The sequence below is a fragment of the Equus przewalskii genome, chromosome 3 (genome assembly GCF_037783145.1).
Source record: "Equus przewalskii isolate Varuska chromosome 3, EquPr2, whole genome shotgun sequence".
Classification (NCBI taxonomy): Eukaryota; Metazoa; Chordata; class Mammalia; order Perissodactyla; family Equidae; genus Equus; species Equus przewalskii.
In genome coordinates this window covers 109,723,845-109,743,564 of record NC_091833.1, presented here as the reverse complement: position 1 = coordinate 109,743,564, position 19,720 = coordinate 109,723,845, and the positions used below count along the sequence as shown (strand labels likewise).

At 43.4% G+C, this 19,720-nt stretch overlaps 1 long non-coding RNA gene across 1 annotated transcript; it reads right to left on the bottom strand.

Moving 5' to 3' along the window:
• Nucleotides 1-733: 733 nt before the first annotated feature.
• Nucleotides 734-18,390, bottom strand: LOC139082374 (uncharacterized). The gene is made up of 3 exons (XR_011538303.1): nucleotides 18,185-18,390; nucleotides 4,338-4,586; nucleotides 734-1,046 (listed from the first exon to the last, which is right to left on the bottom strand). It is a non-coding gene; the product is annotated as an uncharacterized lncRNA (long non-coding RNA).
• Between the last annotated feature and the right edge of the window lie 1,330 nt (nucleotides 18,391-19,720).

The window sequence follows — 19,720 nt, the reverse complement described above, 5'->3', positions numbered from 1 at the left end:
GGCTGTAAGAGATTCGGGTCAACACAAAGATCTCTGACTCCAACTAAAACTAAGTCAGCTGTTTATGTCTTAAAGGAAGAAAATCAGACACCAAAAAGGGAAATTAACCTTTCCCTCACAGAAGCCATAAACAGCATCCAAATGTGGCAGAGAATGAAACCACCGGCCATGTGTTCAAAAGAAACATGATATCATTGGCTAACAGAGACAAGACTCAACCAGGAAACAGACTCCAGCGTTAAAATTCTAGCACACAGGGCTTTTGGAAAATAAAAACTAGACACAGTGGAATAGAAAGACTCTATCTAAATGGATGAGGCCGAGAGAGAGATAATCTATCGAGCTATAGTTGAGAAGGCAGCTGGGATAGAGATGACGAAAACTAGGAAACAGCCACTAGACGAAAGGTTATCGGTCACCAATGAGCAATGACACAAAAGAGGTTCAAAATTGCTGCTTCAGATAGAAGCAGGAAAAATAAGAATATGATGGTTCGGTGAAGGCATATTATTTTCTCGAAGTGAGGCCAGGCTCCTGGAAGCCCCCTAATGTGCTGCTGCTTGCACCCCGCCTCGACTCCACTCTACCAAGGAAGCTCACTCTGTGCCACTTGGAGCAAGTGACATAAATTCCCTGTGAACTCCAGACTCCTCATCTATGTAATGGGCACAGTTGTTTCCACTTCATGGAACTGGAAATGAAGTCAGATAAGACATGGGGGTGACTAAAGGGCTTGTCAAAATTGACTTTGTTTTTTAATTTATGGAAAACAATTGGAGTAAGAGTGATTCCCATTTGATATTTTTGACATTACAGCTGTCAGGTGACCCTTGGAACTGGCCTTTTTATCCGGGAAGGATCACTTTTTGGGGCCCCTATGGGTCATATAAATGTAGAACGGAAGGATCCTGAAGGAGGGGCATGCTCGGTGAGCTGCTGGGCATGGTGTGACTGTTGCTGCTACAAACTGCTCCTCCTCTTGGCAGGGCATAAGTTTCTTGAGGGCAAAGAACCCGTCTTCTTTTTCTTTACATCTCAAATGTCACCTAGAATGATGCCAGACACAAAATAGACACTGAATAAGTATTTGTTGAATGATTGAGTGTCTATCCAGCTGTTACAGTAAATGCCTCTGAGCTAGGAATTCCGTATACATCCTCTGCATCTAGACGAAGGCCTAACCTGGAGTGGAGACAGTGAGTTTTCCTTAAATGAATAAATGAGCAGAGCTTGACATTAGTCAGGACTGCACATATTAAAACCTGAAACGTTTTTCTTACCTCTTTGGCGTGGTTAGAATAGACACAACACTCCATGGCCCAAATTTTCAAATATATATATATTTACATGATTTCTATGCAATATCTAAGCATATTGTACATGCACCTGCTCACGTGCACACTCACATATAGCCATTGTCCCCCAGGCGTGAAGGTCAGTGGCATCTTCATCCATTTGCTTTATCATATCACCATTTGAATTGCAGAAATAGTGAAGTTCCAGAAAACCAAATAATAAATGAAAAGAATAACTGTTTTTCTACATGGCAGGCTCCATGCTAAGTGCCATACAGGTATTTTCCCTTGGAAAATTTACAACAGTCTTGTGAAGGATGTACAATTATTATCCCCATTTTACAGAGGAAAAGCCTGAGACTCGGAGGAGTAATTTGCCTAGAGTCACACAGCCCAACCGCTGGCCTATATCCTGTAATAGCTCTTTACGTGATATTGGAACACCACTTGAGAATAGCACTTCCCCGTCAGAGGGGGAAGCCACAAGGGACATCTTTCTTTGGCTCCATCCTTTGTTCTTTGCTGCCCTGAGTCTCCGGCACATCTGATTTGTAATTGTCCCAGCAATTCTGGGTGCGCAGCAACCTAGAAGATTTTGAGACACAACAGACTGCAGAGGGGCTGGCTCTGAGCCACTAGAGGGAAGCTACAGGTAGGATCCTGTTTCAACCATCAACCATGCAAATAAGCTGATGCTGGCGCAGATCACGAACTGCTCACCAGTCGTTTCCTTAATGACTTGCTAAATTTCCTTCGTATGCTCCCAGAAAATCACACTCTCTGCAAAGTCCCGTGGCTCCATTCCGCAGCCCACACCGATAGCGTCAGGATTCCTGACCCGAAGCCAAATCCTGGTTCTCAGCCCTATGTGAATAGACTTGGGTGTCTCCAAAGTAACCGAGGTACTGCAGGTCACACAAAGGCCTCACCCAGCCCTGGTGCTGGCGGCCAGGACCCCTCTGGAAGGAGCCTTGGAGGTGCTGCAGAGACTGGAGCCCAGTGAATCTCTTTTAAAGCAAAGAAAACTTTGTTAAAATGAAATCTCCAAAGGAGAAGGCAAATAAGAGCAGAACTGCTGGGGCTGAAGCAGAAGCGGGGGTCCCAGATCTCCACCTCAGCATCCCCCTGTGACCCCTACATTGCTCCCTAAAGCATTTTCCCAGAATCTCTGTAGCTCCCCAGAGCGAAGTTGAAACCCTCTGATCTCGTCCACCTCAGCCCATTACCATTTCAGGTATAAAGAGGTCAGGGAACATGGCCAAGTTCCCATAGCGAATGAGTGCTGGGACCTGAACTCAGAGCTCCTTACACTCAGGTCATCACAAGACACTATTTTGCCTTCAGAGGTGAAAAAATTCTCTCATTGCTGGCTAATTTTGTTTTTCCTGTTTTTAATCATCATTGGTAACAGTTGTCTAAATGCGTTTTACTCTCTTCTCTAAAGCTCTTCATTTGCAGCCAGAGAGAATATCATCAGTCAGTATGAGCACCAAAGGGGGACTGAGGGAGGGCATGGTGGCCTTTCGATATAGCACCCTCAAAAAGTAACAAACTACAACCCCTTCTCCTTCAAAATGAAAAATAAGTAATCTATGTGAGATTTTTCTTTGTCTGGAAAGCTCTGTCTCTTGAACCTCCGTGCATCTGTGGGGCTTCTGTTTCCTTTCAGACTACCTCCGTGTGACCTTCCTGGTGAAGCCTTCTGAGGGACAAATCCCAGGGGAGAACTCCTTAACAATCCTTAATTATATGTTGGCCTGCATTTGTCCCTTTCCACACGGGGACCACCTTAAGTGGAGAATTAGGGTTCCGTGCATTAGTGCAATGCATTAAAAAGCAAATTTGCACAAATAACTGAGCAAGTTGCTTTAATAACACTCAAAGTTTCACAGATATGCTGTCCATCCAAGTCACACTTTCTTTTATCTCATGGAATAGAATTCTAGAATCTTATCAGTCTTGAGTTTGAGTCCTAACTCTGCCACCTCCTAGCTGTGTGGCCTTAGCTGGGCCACATAACCTCCCCGCTGAGCCTGTGCCCTCATTCACAACATTGTTGTAATAACCTGCAGGGTCATTGTGAAGACTAGAAGTAAAGCATACTATATACTATCTGACTCAGGGGAGATACTCAGATGATGTCAGCTAGTATTTTTTTCTACCAGAGCATAAGCTCTTTTTCACAATTATGTCACCAGCAACTAGCACAGTGCTCAGTAAATGTTCATAGCAGTGATGAGTGCTTAACAGAGTGACTGACTAAATGAATGAACAAATGATCACATTGTGAGGGACCTGAACAATCATCAGATGTAACTACCCATCCAATTCAAAGTGGATCTTTTAGAGCACTCCTGAAAGACAGTCGTTGGTGTTCAGTGGAGCATGCTCACTAGCCCTCTACTGCCCATGGCTGGGGTGGTACATAATTAGAAAGGCAGGCCTGACATTGAATAGAATTGTTACCATGATTCACCAGCCACCCATCTTGGCTTGTTCTGACCACCTCCACTGTGAGGCACAAGTGCTAATTCTTTCATCCTCTTAACAAGCATTTCTTGTTGGCCTTGTCTACTGGGCTACAAGAACTCTGGATTCAGGCTGAATATGTAGTGGCAGCCCTGCCGTTGTGGGGCTTATGTTGTAGCCAGAAACAGACATTAAAGAACTAAGTGAATAATTAATTATTTAACAGTATTATAAGCATTTGGAAAGAGAAGTACAGGGTACCATGGAGGGAGGTAACCAGTAACCAGGAAGGTTACCCCTCTGTAAGGTGGGCCAGAGAGTTGATTGAAGAAGCGTTAGAGGGTAGAGAGAGAAGGAATGAGGGAGAGAAGTGGGGCAAACATACTTCTTAATATACTGGGAAAGTCCCTTCTTAATCCTTCCTGAAAAACCTCATTCATGTTAAGGCTCTTTGTCACAAATCGACGATTATTCATAGATTTGTGAAATAGAAACAAACCCAGGCTCAAATCCTGAGGCTGCTGTTTACACCTTTGGCAAATGACTCCGCACCCCTCAGCTTACACTCCTCACCTGTAACACAGGGAGGTCGAGGCAGCTACTGTTGAGAATGATGTGGCAATTTAGGCGAGGATATACCACCACACTCAGCACAGTGTCATCACATGGTGAGCAGTCAAAAGTGGTATCCTTGGGGGTTGGCCTGGTGGTGTAGTGGTTGGGTTCACATGCTCTGCTTCAGCGGCCCGGGGTTTGTGGGTTCGGATCCCAGGAGCAGACCTACATACCACTCATCAAGCCATGCTGTGCAGCATCTCATATCTAAAATAGAGGAAGATTGGTGCAAATGTTAGCTCGGGACCAAAGACAAATATGCATATACGGTATCCTTGCTATTATCATAATTAATGTCCAACTGCTTCACATTCAGATGAGGAAGGAGAAGTTCAGAGTGGTTGAAGACATGAAGGTCATTCATCTAATGGAAGGCAGAGGTGACACTCAGCCATAGGTCTCCCTAATCCAATCCTCTTGACAGAAAATGATGTTGTTTCACATATTTTTTTAAATCTCATAGTCAGAAATGAAATGCATACATAACTAACACTTTCCTTAGGGTCCAGCGATGATCACATGGGAATTTCAGAGAGTGAGCTCTAGATCTTTAGTGGGCAACGTTGTGGGGCCAGGACTGTTCTGGAAGCTGAATGGGATGCAAAGAATAAGATAGGGCTCTTTCGTCAGAGGTTTTACCTTCATTTAGTTGAATTTCCCCCAACAAAAGGCCAACAACACAGATTCTTTTAGGGTGGGAGAAGTAAGACTTGAAGGAAATATTTCCAAACATTCTCAGAGGCCGCAGCTCAGATATTTCTGGTCACTGCTTTACAGGAAAACTTATACTTTTGACCAACTACTTACCTTAGAACTCATCCATGTTACTAAAACCAACAAAATAATTTCCACTTGAATGTTCAAAGCATAAGTAGCATTTAACCTCTAGTGTTTCAGGACATTGACCATCACAGGAAAATAATTCCTCTCAACTTAATAGTAACCTAGTCATAGAAACTAATTATAGGTAGGTCGAGAACAGGCATTCTGAACCAAATAAACACCTTCATATTAGCCAGACTTCCTGAGACTATCACACACTAAAATCTATTCATCAGCCTTTCAATAAACAGTTCTTGAGCACCTACTAATAATAGCCAAATAGCCAACCTTTTTGAGAGCTTACCCTAGCCAGGCCCTTAGGTAAACTTCATAACATTCCTATGAGGCAGCAACTATTATTATCCCCATTTGACAGATGAGAAAACTGAGTCACAGACAGCTCAAGTAGTTTCCCCAAGGCCAGGGAGTTTGGTGCCGTAGTTCCTGCTCTTAGCCACTATGCTGTATTGCTTTGCTTCTGAGAAGCAAGTATTCTCTGGATGTTGCAAGGTGGTCCTTGACCTTGAGGCATTCACAGCATTGTGACAGAGCCTGACACACCAAGGATGACAATAAGGGGACACAAGTGAGCAAATGTTGAGTACTTCCCATGTGTAAGGCACTGGGACCAGCTCCTCTCCTCACAATGCCTCAGTTATCCCCACAACAACTCAATGAGGCGTTATTGTTTGCAATAAGGCAAACAGTGAGGATGTGAGAAAGGCAGGAATTTGGAGATGTTGAATAACCAGACAGAGGTCAAGCAGTTTTTGAGTGTTGTGAGGATTGGAGTCAGCATCCGTGGTCAACTCCATCCCTTTTGGAATCACACATGCTTCCCACTTCACCCAGATGTCTGCTATCTTACGAGTCTCATATCGGTCAAGGGCATCTCTTGGACACAAATGAGACAGTGACTTGCTCTACCTGCGGAGGACCAGGAAGTCTTCACAGAAAAACTGATAAGAGAATGTGATTAGGAAGGAATATTAGGAATTGAGAGACTGAAAAGAAATGTTTCAGACTGAGAATGTATACAGCATGTTCACAATAGCACAGAAATGTAAAAATGTTTAGCATGCTCAGGAGTAAGAGCTGGTACAGGGTAGCTGGAATATGGATTAGAAAGCGATGAGGAGGGGCAGGAGATGAGGCTGGAAATGTTTTAGGGACCAAATATTGAGGGGCTCAGTACAACACCCCACTTGGAGTTTATACTGGAGGCCTCTGAGAGCTGACTCACAGCTGCCTACTGTGTTCAAAGCTTCTAGATAAGAGATAGCCATGAATGTTTTTATTGTTTTGCTCTCTTTCATCTATTTAATTCTACACAAAAAAATATTTTGGATAGTATTTGAAGAAGGCTTTTGTTCAAGCATAATCTTCCAAGATCATCAAGGACTGACACTACGTGATATTTACCTTTATAATACCAACATCTGACGTTCTGCCTACACAAGATACATGTTTGATGAACGATTGCTAAATAAGTGGATGGATGGATGGATGATGGGTGGAAGGTGGATGGATGGTGAATGGATGGATAAATGAATAAGTGAATAAATTAATGAGCAAATAAGCAAAGTAATAAAGTTATAGTAGGGGTGGCATTATGTGTAGACAGAGTTACCAACAATTTACATATTCAATGTCAGCATTAAACATATGCCTCTCTCCACAGTCCCCAATGATTAGAATTCCTGTCACATGGAGGAATTTTTTTCATTCTGTAGTAGAGAATAAGATTTAAAATGCAAATACTTGAAAGAATTCTTCAATGAATTTTGATTGATTGTTGAAAATAGGAAAAAGTAGACATGAATTCATACTAAGATGTAAATGATTGATCCTGGATCATTTCCTGACTGGGTATTGGGATAGGCAGGGAGGCAGAGGATGAAGTTTGAGTTAGTTAACTCCTTCCATTCCATCAGTAAGGAGTTTCAGAAGCTTCCGCGTTCCACCAAATCTTACCTTACCCTTCAAATATTCACTTTCACTTGAGGATGCTTTCTTTCAAAGATGGATACTGGCAAAGACCCCTAGAATGTTGCCCACATCCCTGTCCCACCACTTATTAACATACACACCCCTCTCTACTAATCAGGCCAGCCTCTGCCTTTCTCCATAACCCATGCAGATGGCCACCTCACTGCCCCATCTTTGTCTTCTCATCATCCTACAGTGCTCTCCCCACTCCATCTCCCCATCCTTTAAAATCCTGCCTCATCATCTCAGCAATTGGTCCCTCCTAAAATTCCCACTGCGGTAGGGAGCAACACCAAAACCTCTTTTTTTCGATTCATCCTTAACTACTTGTCACCTTAGTGTAGATTATAGGTACAGTAAATTTTGCTAATAATAATACGTACATTCCCTGAGTATGACGTTTATGCTCAGACCTTGGATTTTGCACACATGATATCTCATCCTAAGAGGTAAAAATTTTTGTGCCCATTTTATAGATGAAGACTCCAAGGATCAGAAGGGTAAAATATAAGCCAAATAAAGACCCCCTCCCTTGAATTCCAGCTCTTCCAGTTCTAACTCAGCCCTCTTTCCCCTATTCAGTGTTGCTACTGAATGATGAAAATATTCTGCTTTGTCATTAGATATTATATTTAAAACCGTGGCTCAACTTGTACAAAACCTCTATAAGTTCTTTTTATAATGGTTGCAGAGTATTCCACAGAACATATATGTATTAGGTTTTATTTAACCCTTATTATTGGATATGGAGTTTGCAGCTTTGTTTTTAAAACCATAAGGAGCAGAGCCATGAAAAAACTGTAGATTTTTTTTCCTTAGTTTGGATTATTTCATTATAATAAATTCCCAGGAACAGAATTATCGTGTCAAAGCATATGAATGTTTTATGACTCAAAATACACATTATCAACGTGCAATGCTGTGCACCAATGTACACCGCTGCCAGCAAGGCATATGCAGTCCCAAGTCGTAGCACCCATGAGTGAAGGGCGTGATCATTTTGCTTTCTTATAACTAGTGAGGCCAAACACTGTCTACTAATGCATCTGCTGTGAATTATCTCATCTAGTCTTGTAGACATGTACCTCTTAGTATTCTGATTGCATTTTCTGTTCGTTCATACCAGTTTTTCATAACATAGAATAAATCCTATGCTAGGCATAGTGTTTGTGCTATACCTAAGTTCATTCAGCTAATTATACTCAATTTGGGACAAATACTTGATGGTCACCCACGATGTGTCACCATGATGGCACTGGGGACACCCAAATGAAAAAGAAAAGGCTTTAAGAAACCAAAAGACTACAGAAAAAGGTCTGATGGTTGGCCCTGTGAGGTAAACTCTGAATTAACTACAAGATACTCCTACTCAAAATGAGGAGACAGGCCATGAAAAGGATCATGATTTGGAAATGGGGGACAGCCAAGAGTGCTGTAGGGTTTCAGAAAAGGCAGAGAATGGAGAGATCTGGGGCACCTTCATGGAAGATGCAAGTTTGAGCTGGGCCTGGGGGACAGTGGAATTTGGGGAGAAGCAGAAGGGTAGGATTTCTGACTAAGAAGCCTTATGAATCAAAGCCCAGAGCTGACATCACAGCTGCAAAAGCAGGCTCAGCAAGCAGAGGGGCTGCTGGTGCATCTGGTAAACATTTTCTGCATGAGGACCCATGAGACATTTGTTTGTTCACCAAGCAGTCTGGCTGCTATCATGTGGGTCCATGAGAACAAGACCATTCAGATGAAAGTGGACATCTCTTTTTCAGAAGTTTCTCCTTGTGAAGGCAACTAAGCTAACCCTATCTTTACCAGCTACTGAAGGGCCTATCAAATTCTGATCTTTAATGTTCTTAGTGTGACAAATATACTTTTTGCCCAAGGCCTGGCTGCTTGGGCCCAGGAATTACAAGGGATTCTTTTCCTGAGTCAGGGAAGGGTCTTACAAAGATATGAGGATACATTGCCACACCCTCCAATTCGTTTGCAAAGTGGAGTAAGTCACGGAGCTGTTCAATTTACTTCTCAGTTGAACAAGCACCAATCAGTTACCCATGGTCTGAAGCCAGCAGAGGCTCTCTACCAGTCAGATAAATAATCTTGACTCGAGTTTCTCAGCGGACTTGAGTGTCTAAACAACTACATGGGTGTTCCTTAAATCAGCCTGAGAGTACTCTCTGAGCACCAGGAGGGAACCTGTCTTCATTGTTTTGCATCCCTAGCGCTGATCAGAAGAGATCTTAAACACAGAAATGGCCCAGCGTCCATAGTGACAGGCACCAAAGGATTATGCAACAGTAATGATGGTGAATTCTCTGGAATTAAGGGGAAGATTCTTCCCAAGCTACCAAAACAAGGTTCCAGAGAGGCTAGCACAGGCTCTTCAGATCATCGATGACCAGTCTTCAATAAAATAAACAATCACTGGCCTGAAGGATCCAGGATACAGAGCTAGAAGATCCCTTACCCATCACCTGGTCACCAGGCAGGCCCTAAGGTCAAGTGTTGAATGGGCAGGAGAAACCCCTGGGGCACCTGCTTAGCCTCCGAGTCTACCCAACACTAGGCCTATGGATACAGTGATAGACCTCGTAGCAGAGTCTAGGAATCCCCCACCCCCTCAGCACCATCCACACTGGCCTCCTTCTACCTCAGTGCACTAGCTGTTTCCCCCAGCTAGAATGCTCTTTCCCCCATGACATCTACATGATTCCCTCCTCTACCTTATTTTAGTCTCTGCTCCGATGCTGCCTCCTCTGAGTGGGCTTCCCTGACCGCCTTGTATAAAACAGCATCCCTTCACCCTCCCCTTAGCAGGCTGCACTTTACTCCCAGCTCTTATGACCACCTGAAACACTAACAATGGTTAAGATCCATGACATGAGGGATCTGTCTTATCTGTCCACTGCTATGTGCCAGGCACCCAGAACAAAGCCTGGCACATAGTAAGCTTTCCATAATTATTCATTGACTAAATTAATCAATTTTTCACAAAAGTTCCAAGGAGTCCCATAAGACCAGTCCTTGAACTCTACTCTGTAAGTCTCAAGACAAATTTTACCCCTTTGAGTCTCTCAGTTCCACTTCATCAAGACAGTGTGTTCTGCTCCCCTCCTTTTTTGCTGGCCTCCTCTATCATACCTGGAGTCCCAGAGGAGAAATTACCTAGATTATCGATCCCAGGAGATGACGACGCACTAGTCTTATCCAAACCTCTCAGAAAACTGAACATCAGAGAGTTTAGTGGCTTGTCCAGCATCACACAGTTACTATGTGAGTGGCAGCTGGGACAGAGGACCCAGGTTTCCTAATTCTCACTGCATTGCTCCACCCAAAACACCATTCTTTCTCCCTTAGCTGCAAATGGTGTGTGTATTGCTAATAGGGAAGGGAACTTTTTTGAAGGAGGCAGACAAAATGAAGGAGGAAGGCCACAAGTTGAACTAGGAAGAAAGGCAAGGCCTTGCCATCACAACCGATTGTAGAATGGATACCGTGGTAATGGAGAGATTCAAGTGGCCCCAATCTCTGCAGCTCCTGGAGAGTCTGTCCAAGACCTTGCCAATCCCAGGGCGCCACAGACCAACCATAGCGACTGCGGTCAGCAGAACCAACCACATCCAACCCTGACATGGGTCCAAACACGAGCAGCAGGAATGAAAGAAAGAACTCCAAGGGGCAGGGGAAGGAAAAAGAAAGGCCCCATAGCAGAGGCAGGCCAGTTACGAAATTAGCCAAGAGCATGACGGACACAAGAAAACATAATAGACGTGAAAACCTGGCAGAAAAAAACGGCAAAGAAAAGCAAGTTGGTGAAAAATAAACACGATCCAAAAACGCAACAAAACATTTTTTAAAAGTTTATTTTACCTAGAATTAATGACAGGAAAACCCCATAAACGTGGCGCAACATGTTTAATGCCCCATTGAATGCCAACATTATGCCATTCATCTGTCCTTGCAGGTGTATTATTTCTAGTCCCCAGGATGAAAAGAAAAGTTGCTTTCCACATCTTTTATAGCACTTAAAAATACATATTTCCAGGGCTTTATTGCCAAAGGTCCCGTTTTCTTCCAGAACCCACAACAACTAATCATGTTCCCACCGCCGAGTCTAGGAACTGGGATTAGTAGATGGTGGGAGGGTTCTCTTCCATCCTATGGGTGATCTCTGCTTTAACGATCCTTAGAGTTCGTGATTTCTCCTAAATATTTATTTCTCCCTGAGGGAAAGATTTCTCTAAGAACTTTCTCTCTGCCCTAAATATCCACAGTTCTTGACCTGTTTTTCTTCTGTTTGTCCACTTAGAGTTTTTGCTGGAATCAATTTTATTAATTTCCTTCTGAAAATTAGCAAGTCAGAGTAAATCACACGAGCTTTTTCCTCTCCACCATGTGAATCGGCCCCCCTCCACTTTCTTGGTTTTTCTCTCAGTGATAGGTCACCAAGGCCTAGATTTACTCTAGTTTTTCTCCAGAATGTCCCATCAAATTAAAAAAAAAATGTAAAAGAAGAGAGAGACACAGAAAGAAAAAGGAAGGAAGGAAGAAAGAATGGGAAAGAGGGAGGGAGGGAGGGAAAGTTTAAATTAAACTTAAAAAAAATTATTATTGCAATTTAAACATTGTAATCAACAGCTATGCCTCCATCATTTTTCTAAAGGGTACCCCCTTTTAGATTCAGAAGACTTCTTTTGTAATAAAAGACATTATCCACCATTGCCTCGGGGTCTCTCTTTCTACCATCAAATTAACTGTTATGCAAAAACTTCTGGCATTGTCAGCATTCTTTGCGGATTCCTGTTCAAATTATTGAATTAACTAAACCACCAACAAAATCATGTTTCCAGTGACATCAGGATCTATGTATGGTTCCCTGAGCTTGGGTAGGTCACTTTTTGCATCGACAAGTTCCTCCCCTGCAAAAAGAAACTGCTAGACCAGATTATCTCTAAGATCCTTTTAAACTATAATATTGTGCTTGTATACTGTTTCTTAATTCAGTGATTTTCGTTTTACTTTATGAGAACACGATATTCATCAATTATCCAGGGACTCTACCTCACAATTTAAAAAGTAATAAAAATAAAATAGAATAAAATAATAAAGGCTTTACTATTCGTAGACTCTGTTTCCAGAACCCCAAACCTGGAGATTCACTTTGAGGCATTCTATGCCCTTAGGTTTTCTCATTGGCTGTTCTGGTGGCAGCCGGCTCGTTAACTGACTTTTATCGCTTGTTTTCACAACAACCTTGAGACTCCTTAGAGCAAATTGCAATGGCAAATTTGTTATCCAATTGGCAGTTAGGAAAATCCAGATCTCAGGCCCCAGAGGAAAGGCCGACTCCTTAATTCCAGGCTGATGATGGGAAAGGAGTCATCAGGAGGTTAAGCGACTTATGCAATTGGACAGAGCAAGCCAGCGTCCAGGACAGAATTCTGGACACCAAGCACTTGCCTCTTCGGACGGGGTTCAATTCGCCCAGCCACACTTCTTCCCTGACTGCTTTTTAATCTGGTATGATCCACAAATAAGGGAAATTGTGGTTTTCACATCATGATCAAGGTTATTTTCCGCTGTGAATAATAAAAGCTGAGTAACCCATTCGTAGCTTCAAAATGTTCCCATTCCAGCCCGCGTTGTTTATTCCTCAGGCTTTCAACAGTTTTCATTTCAAGATGTCAGTTTTTAACAAGTTTGCATAATTCTGCATTTTATTTCAGGATTCTCTGTCATAACCATTCACTTCCCCCCACCGGCTAAGTTGTTGAAAAAGAAAACTCTGTTTCGAGGCCAGTCCAATCCTACAATTTAAAAGCTGGCAGGATCTGTCTTCCTTTTCTCCCCTGGGAGGATTAATTTGCTTCTTTTTATTCTCAAAGTTTTATGATTCCAAATAAAGGATATAATGGTGCCATTGAGAGTTGGGAAAATGTGGAAGATAAATAGTCTATGTGGGAACTGCTTAAAATGAGAATCGAAGTTTTGGGGAAGGAGGTGGGAGGAGAGGAGACGTTTTATATCATGTGAGTGTGGCCTATTAATGATAAAGGAAATTTCCTCCTTCTAATGAGTCTTGCCTTTATAGACTGAAGTGAGGGCGAATGGTTCCATTTGTGTCATAAATGTAAAGAAGCTGAAATCGTACTCCCAAGAATGTAATATGTTTAATTTTGAAGTTAGAGGAGCAGCCATTAAAATGTACATTTTTTTCTGGGACCTGCAATACAGAGTCTGGGCTTTTAATCTTGACTTCACTGCCCAAACACTGACGCGTTTAAGAAACATGCTAAAATAACCTGCAGGAAACAAATGGACCAAGGAAGGTAACTTGAATAAATTCTCTTGATCAAGTTAACCCTAATTAGCTCCAAACTTGGTGGGAGCCAGCTGTGTGATAATCCATTTATACCACTGTTGCAAGAGCCCGATTGATCATTAAAGAATGTTTCTTAAGGGCCCTTTGGAATTCTACAAAATAAATTGGGCAAGTGTTATTAACCTCCAGAAGTTTATAATTAAGGTCAATGCAGCAGACATTTATTGACTAGGCACTGTGTGCAAAGCACTGTGGAGAAGCAGGACCAACCAAGGCACAATTCCTGCCCTCACGGAGCATGGAGGCAATGGGATAGGAAGATCATGACCCTTCATTAGTCTGTGGTCACACTGTCAGTCTGAGATCCCAGGAGGGATTCATTCTGCTGCAAACGTTTCACAGCACAGGCTACATTTGAAGTGGCCCTAAAAAGATAAGAGAAGCAAGGCTGATTTAATGCACCTCTGGTCACATCACACCATTGCTTACACACTCTTTTGGATTCCCCTCCTACCTCGAATTAAACCCATGCCCTTAACCATGACCTTCAGAGCCCTGTACACCTTTGGCCCTCCCCAGATCTCCTACTTGCCCCCTTGGCTCACACTCTCCCCGCCTCCCAGGCCTTCTGGTGTCTCTGAACCAATCCAAACCTGATCCTGCCCTTGGCCCTCTCCAAATGGAACACCTGCCTCTAGGCCACGTGGCCGCCCTTTACCTTCCCATCTCGGCTCAGAACTCCCTCCTCAGTGAGGCCTTCCCTGACCACCCAACTTAAATCAGGCGTGCTCTTCACCCCACTCTCTGTCCCATCGCCCTGCTTCACTTTCAGCATAGCATTTAATCACTCCAAGAAATTATCATCTTTATTTAATGACTTACTTATTTATCTGTCTCTCCCCTTGCCCTACCCCAGAATTTCAGCTCCACAAGAACAGAGAATTCTCTGAGGTGTTCACTGCAGTGTCCCCTGCACCGTGGCAGTGCCAGGCACTCGGTTAATATTGGGTGAATGAGTGAATCAATCAATCAATTAATCAATGAAAATAAAAAGATCAAAGACAGGTATTGTTAGTGGGGTAGGGGACAAGGAGCAATGAACAAGCACAAAGATGAAGTTCAGATGGGGAGAGCATTTTCGAGCTTGGGGGGAACTGACAGAAATATGACTTAGTCAGTAGACTGTGGCCTTGAAAGCTACAATTCACTGCCCAAACTTTCAGAGACTTCACTCCTAAGACTCAAAGTTCAAGATGGTAAAACATTAGGGGTCTCTGCCTCACCTCCATATCCCTCAAAATTTACACTGTTGATAAAGTGCATGTAACTCATCATTATTTTCCTTGCGCATCCAATAAATACTTGTTGAAATGTTGCTCCCTCCAGCAGTAGATTCCCAATAGCTAACGCCAAGTTTTACAATATTCTCACAGGGGAAAGAGACTTCGATATAAACGGAAAGCTCTGAAAAGAACCACTTGTTCCTAAGCACCAGTTAGAGATGCTATAACTTTAAAATGTGTGGTTTCTCTCCTCTGCAGTGTAGTGGACAAGCCCATCTTTAAGTGTATCCAAAAATGTCAGCTGTCACATTTAAGGGCAGACATCCAGCCCCAGCCGCCCCACAAAGGTGGGCATGTTATCGGAAGGCCATCACAGAGCACTTAATGGACCTCCACTCCTAAATAAACACGGCGGGGGGATGCGGGGTGCAGCCTTACGTCCTAGTTGTTTGTGTGTTCCTGTCAGACTAGTCAATTTCATTGGCCTGCGACGTTGCATTTACTTCCTGGAATATGAGATTGCACAGATCTGCCTTCATGGGCACTGGTGACTAAAATGGGAACAGTTTAATGAATCGCAAGTCAGATCCTGTATATAAAGTCCACATCACAAGGAGATGGCCAGGCCTCTGCTCAGCACAGGAAGATTTATCTTCCCTGGGTTAGACCATGACCCCGTGCTCCCTCACCCTCCTTTCACACCAATAACAATGTTATCTCCCTCCCTAAAGGGCCCATGAGGTCTTATTCGAGACCCTTTAAAATCTGGAGCCAGATTATTCTCCAAGTGTCTAAATGACGTTTTAATTGCACCCGTCACAGTGAGGCGCCACTTTAACTCTTTCAGGGGAAAGTAAACAGTTTCACAAAGACAGGCTGAATTAGGAAGAATGCATGATCATTGTCCTTGACACCCAAGTCCAAATGCCTGGCCGGCTGAGAGAACTAGATTCGTGTCACCATCATCCCTCAGTCAGGGGAGCTTAGATGAATGCAAAGAATGAGTCTGCATTGAGGGCAGCCCTCCCACCCAGAGTGCATCCCAGCCACCCTGGTGTCTGCCGTTCTCCCATTGTAGACCCTTTCTTTGGCTTAAGTCTTTGTGCCCCACTCCCCGCCCGTTTGGGGCTATCTATCATTACCTCTTAATGTGAATAAATCTGTCCAAGTGTTAGGTATGAGGAGTCTGAACCAGAATCTGTCAACATCCTTCCACTCCAGTGAGCCTGAGTCCATAAGTACCTTTTCAATGACCTTCACTTCTCTTCCTTTTGTCTGTGGCCAAATCCCTGTCCCATCCCCCAGAAGTGCAGAAACAATTTCTTAACGGGTCTTGCCACAGACATATTAGACACACCCTACACTTTCCAATCTCTTTATTTGTTGCCATTCAGTCCAGCAGGAAGGAAGGCCTCCTCCCCATATCCAGCTATCTAATTATATCCACCTCAAAGATTCCTCACTTCCGTGGGACTTCCTACCTCAGGGAAACTCTCCTTAGAGTTTCTTTGCTAAAGGAGTGGAAGAATGGTCTGCTTCTGGTGGAATCCTGGGTGCTGAGACCTGCAACCTGGGGCCTTGGAGGGACACGGTCTTTGTCTCCCTTGATGAGCTTTGCCTGGGTTTCCCCTCCCTTGCTTTCTCTCCATGGAAGGCATTCACATCCCAGCACAAGAGGTGACACTGCCCACATATAAGACACTCAAGATGTTGAGCTCAAAGCTCAAACACAGCCGTCAAGCCTTTCTCTTTATCCTCATTTCCAAGAGAGCAGTATTCTCTTCTTACAGGGAAAATGAGAGAATAAGCATGTAATGAAAGGCATCTGACCCTCAGCTTCCTTCAGAGAGATAAAAGGAAACAATGGGGATTTGGGTTTACTGGAGAGCATTTTTCCCCTTTAAACTGAGCAGATACTGTTCAGTCCCACCCAATTCATACCAAATGGGAAAAGAAAAATTAAAGAAAGCCTCCAAACTCATTTTTAGGAGAAATCTTCTGATTTATAGATGTTAATTTAAATCTAAAAACAAACAAATAAAAAGCAACATGGGCCAGTGTGTACCTGTTGCCTCAGATGGATGACATTAGGGTATGAATTTGAGTTAATAATTCCCAAAATATATGTTATGACATTACAAATTTCTTAGATGTTTTAGGTTCCATGGTCCTGTAAGTTCAGAAAACAATGATCTAAATAACGTGAAACAAATTTCTCATCTCAATCTTTCATCTTTACGAATGCGCATTGCGAATTTCTAAGAGGGACATGTAGGAGGCAGGGTTTTCTAAATATCAATTACCTTGAGACTCTTTCTTCCAGAACCATCTCAAGGGGCTGCTGAGCCACAAAACAAGCTTGGGGAGTGCTGGCCCAGAGAAAAGGGATCTCAAAAGCTGCCCACACTGCTCAAATTGCTGGCTTTAGGCCAGGGACACAAAAGACGGCTTTGTGGTCCACACAAGGCCCAGTCAGCCTCCCATGAGGCTACCCTGAGGTGTGGGGACAAAGCTCTTTCTAGTAATAAACTGTTCCTTTGCTGGGCCTTGCACATCTGTCTCCTCTGGGGCCCCACAGTGTGACCACAGTAGGTCTTTCCTTCTTATCTCAACAAACATTAGGTGTGAGGGAAAACAGAGATGCAAAGACACACACCTTTTCTTACAAAACTTCAGATTTTGCTGGAAAGCAGAGGTTCAGACAGAAAAGTGCAGAAAGCTAAGACAACTGTTTTAACTAGGGTTTGTGCATAGTGTCATAGGAATGAAAGAGGCGCACCCAGATTTGAGAATCAAGAAAGACTTCGAGAACTTGTCAGAAAGTCAAGGGCAACAGTGTTCCAGAAAGAGAAAGGCCATACAGCAGTGGTTCTCAACCAGGGGCAATTTTGCTCCCTCAGGGGATATATATTTGGCAATGTCTGGACACAGTTTCGATTGTCATAATGGAGGAAGGGGTGGACTTGTTACCGCATCCAGTGGGTAGAGGCCAGGGATGCTGCTAATCATCTTACAATGTACAGGGAAACCTAACAACAAACATTTATCTCTCTCAAAGGTCAATAGCGTTAGGGCTGAGAAGCCCTGCCATCAGCAAAGCACAGAGGGTTGAGCACAGGCTAACCTGGGGATCTGCATGTGTCTGGTGTTGTTTATCAGGGCTGGTAGAGACCCATCTCCCTCTCTCCCCACACCCAGATTACAAACTCCTCAAAAGCACTGACTTGCCCTGTTGGTGTTCATATTTCCAAGGCCTTGACTATGGTAAGTACAAAACGAAGGAGTGAAATAGGTTTCCCAAGGAGCAATGTCGATAATAATGAACACAGGTGTATGAAGTTCCTGTGGCAGCCATAACAAATTACCGCAACTTGGTGGGTGCAAACAACACTTACAGTTCTGGGGGTCAGAAGTCTGAAATCAACATGTTGGCAGGATTTGTTCCTTCTGGACGCTCTTAGGGAGAATCCTTCCTTGTCTCTTCTGGTGACTCCAGGTGTTCCTTGGCTTGTGGAAGCATAATTCTAATAGTGGCCTCCATCTTCCCATGAGTCTTCACTTGGCCTTTTCCTGTGTGTCTGTGTCTTCTCCTCTTCTGTTTCTAACAAGGACATGTGTCACTGGATTTAGAGTCCACTCAGTTAATCCAGGATGATCTCATCTTGAGATCCTTAACATAATTCCATCTGCAAAGACCCATTTTCCAGATCAGGCGACATTCAGAGGTACTGGGAATTAGGACTTGAACATAGCCTTTAGGGGGCCACCATTTAAGGCTACAACAGGGGCTACATGCCTGGAAGGCAGAACAAGAGAAACACTCATAGGAGGGGAAGAGTGAATCCTTCACCCGGCGAATCGTTTCTCCAAGAGTTGGCCACTTCTGGTTCTCACTTCAATAAGACAGCAAGATAAAACAGCAGGGGCATTTCATTTTGAAGCACAAAATATTTGTGTACAGAATATATGAGTACAAAATATTTTCAATGATAAAAGACCCTGTCAAGGAGAAAGCTCAGGGAGTCCACAAAAACGCCACCTAATTCACACGATATCCCTAGATTTCAGGTCTCTAAAATGCACTCTGCACAAGGACTTCATCCGTGCCAGTGGAGGAGAGCCTCATTTTCCTGAGAGTAGAGAGTAAAACTTGAGAAGCTCTCTCCAAAGCTCTAGATGCCACAAAGTAGCTCAGTCTAAGCCCAGTCCCCAAAATAAGGAACACTGGGCCTCTGTTTTAAACTTGGCCCTGTCACCTTAAATTATCCCCGCTTCTTGTCTTGACACAACCTCGAAAGGCTGCTCCTCAGACGTGGTTGCATCAAAGCTGCATTGGTGCAAAAGGGGCATATTTTAAAATGACAGATCTGAGAAGCAAGCCCTCGATAGTCTAAATGAATATATTATTTTAAAGATGGAAATGACTCCTGGAATACCCTGTAATCCAACACTTCTCAATAAATCTCATGTAACAAATTCTCCACAGATCTGAAGACCTGATCTTGGGGTAAGCAAGCGTGTCCTGGAGCCACAGTGGAGGGAGAATTGAAATAAGTGCTGCAGAAGACAGGGGACCAAGGGTGCCTTTGAAAGTGACTCCAAGATCATGTCACCACAGCAAGTATGAGTTAAAGGAGGGAGATGAACGACCAGTTTAACTGAGCTCCCCTCAGCCCTCCAGTTGGTAAAGATGAGACTTTCCCACTTTATACAAATACTCTGGTTCCTCGTTCCCCTGAAAGACTGGAGGCTGGGTGGGAAGGTTTTCCACTCTGAATGGCTTTCAATGTAATAATACTTAATACTCCTTTTTGAAACAGTTTCCTCTTTTTCTGAATATTTTCATGGGACTGTAACCCATTTGTACATAAAATTGGTTGAAAGTGACATGTTGAAAAGTCCAGCAAACACTACAGCGTGCTCTATTTTCA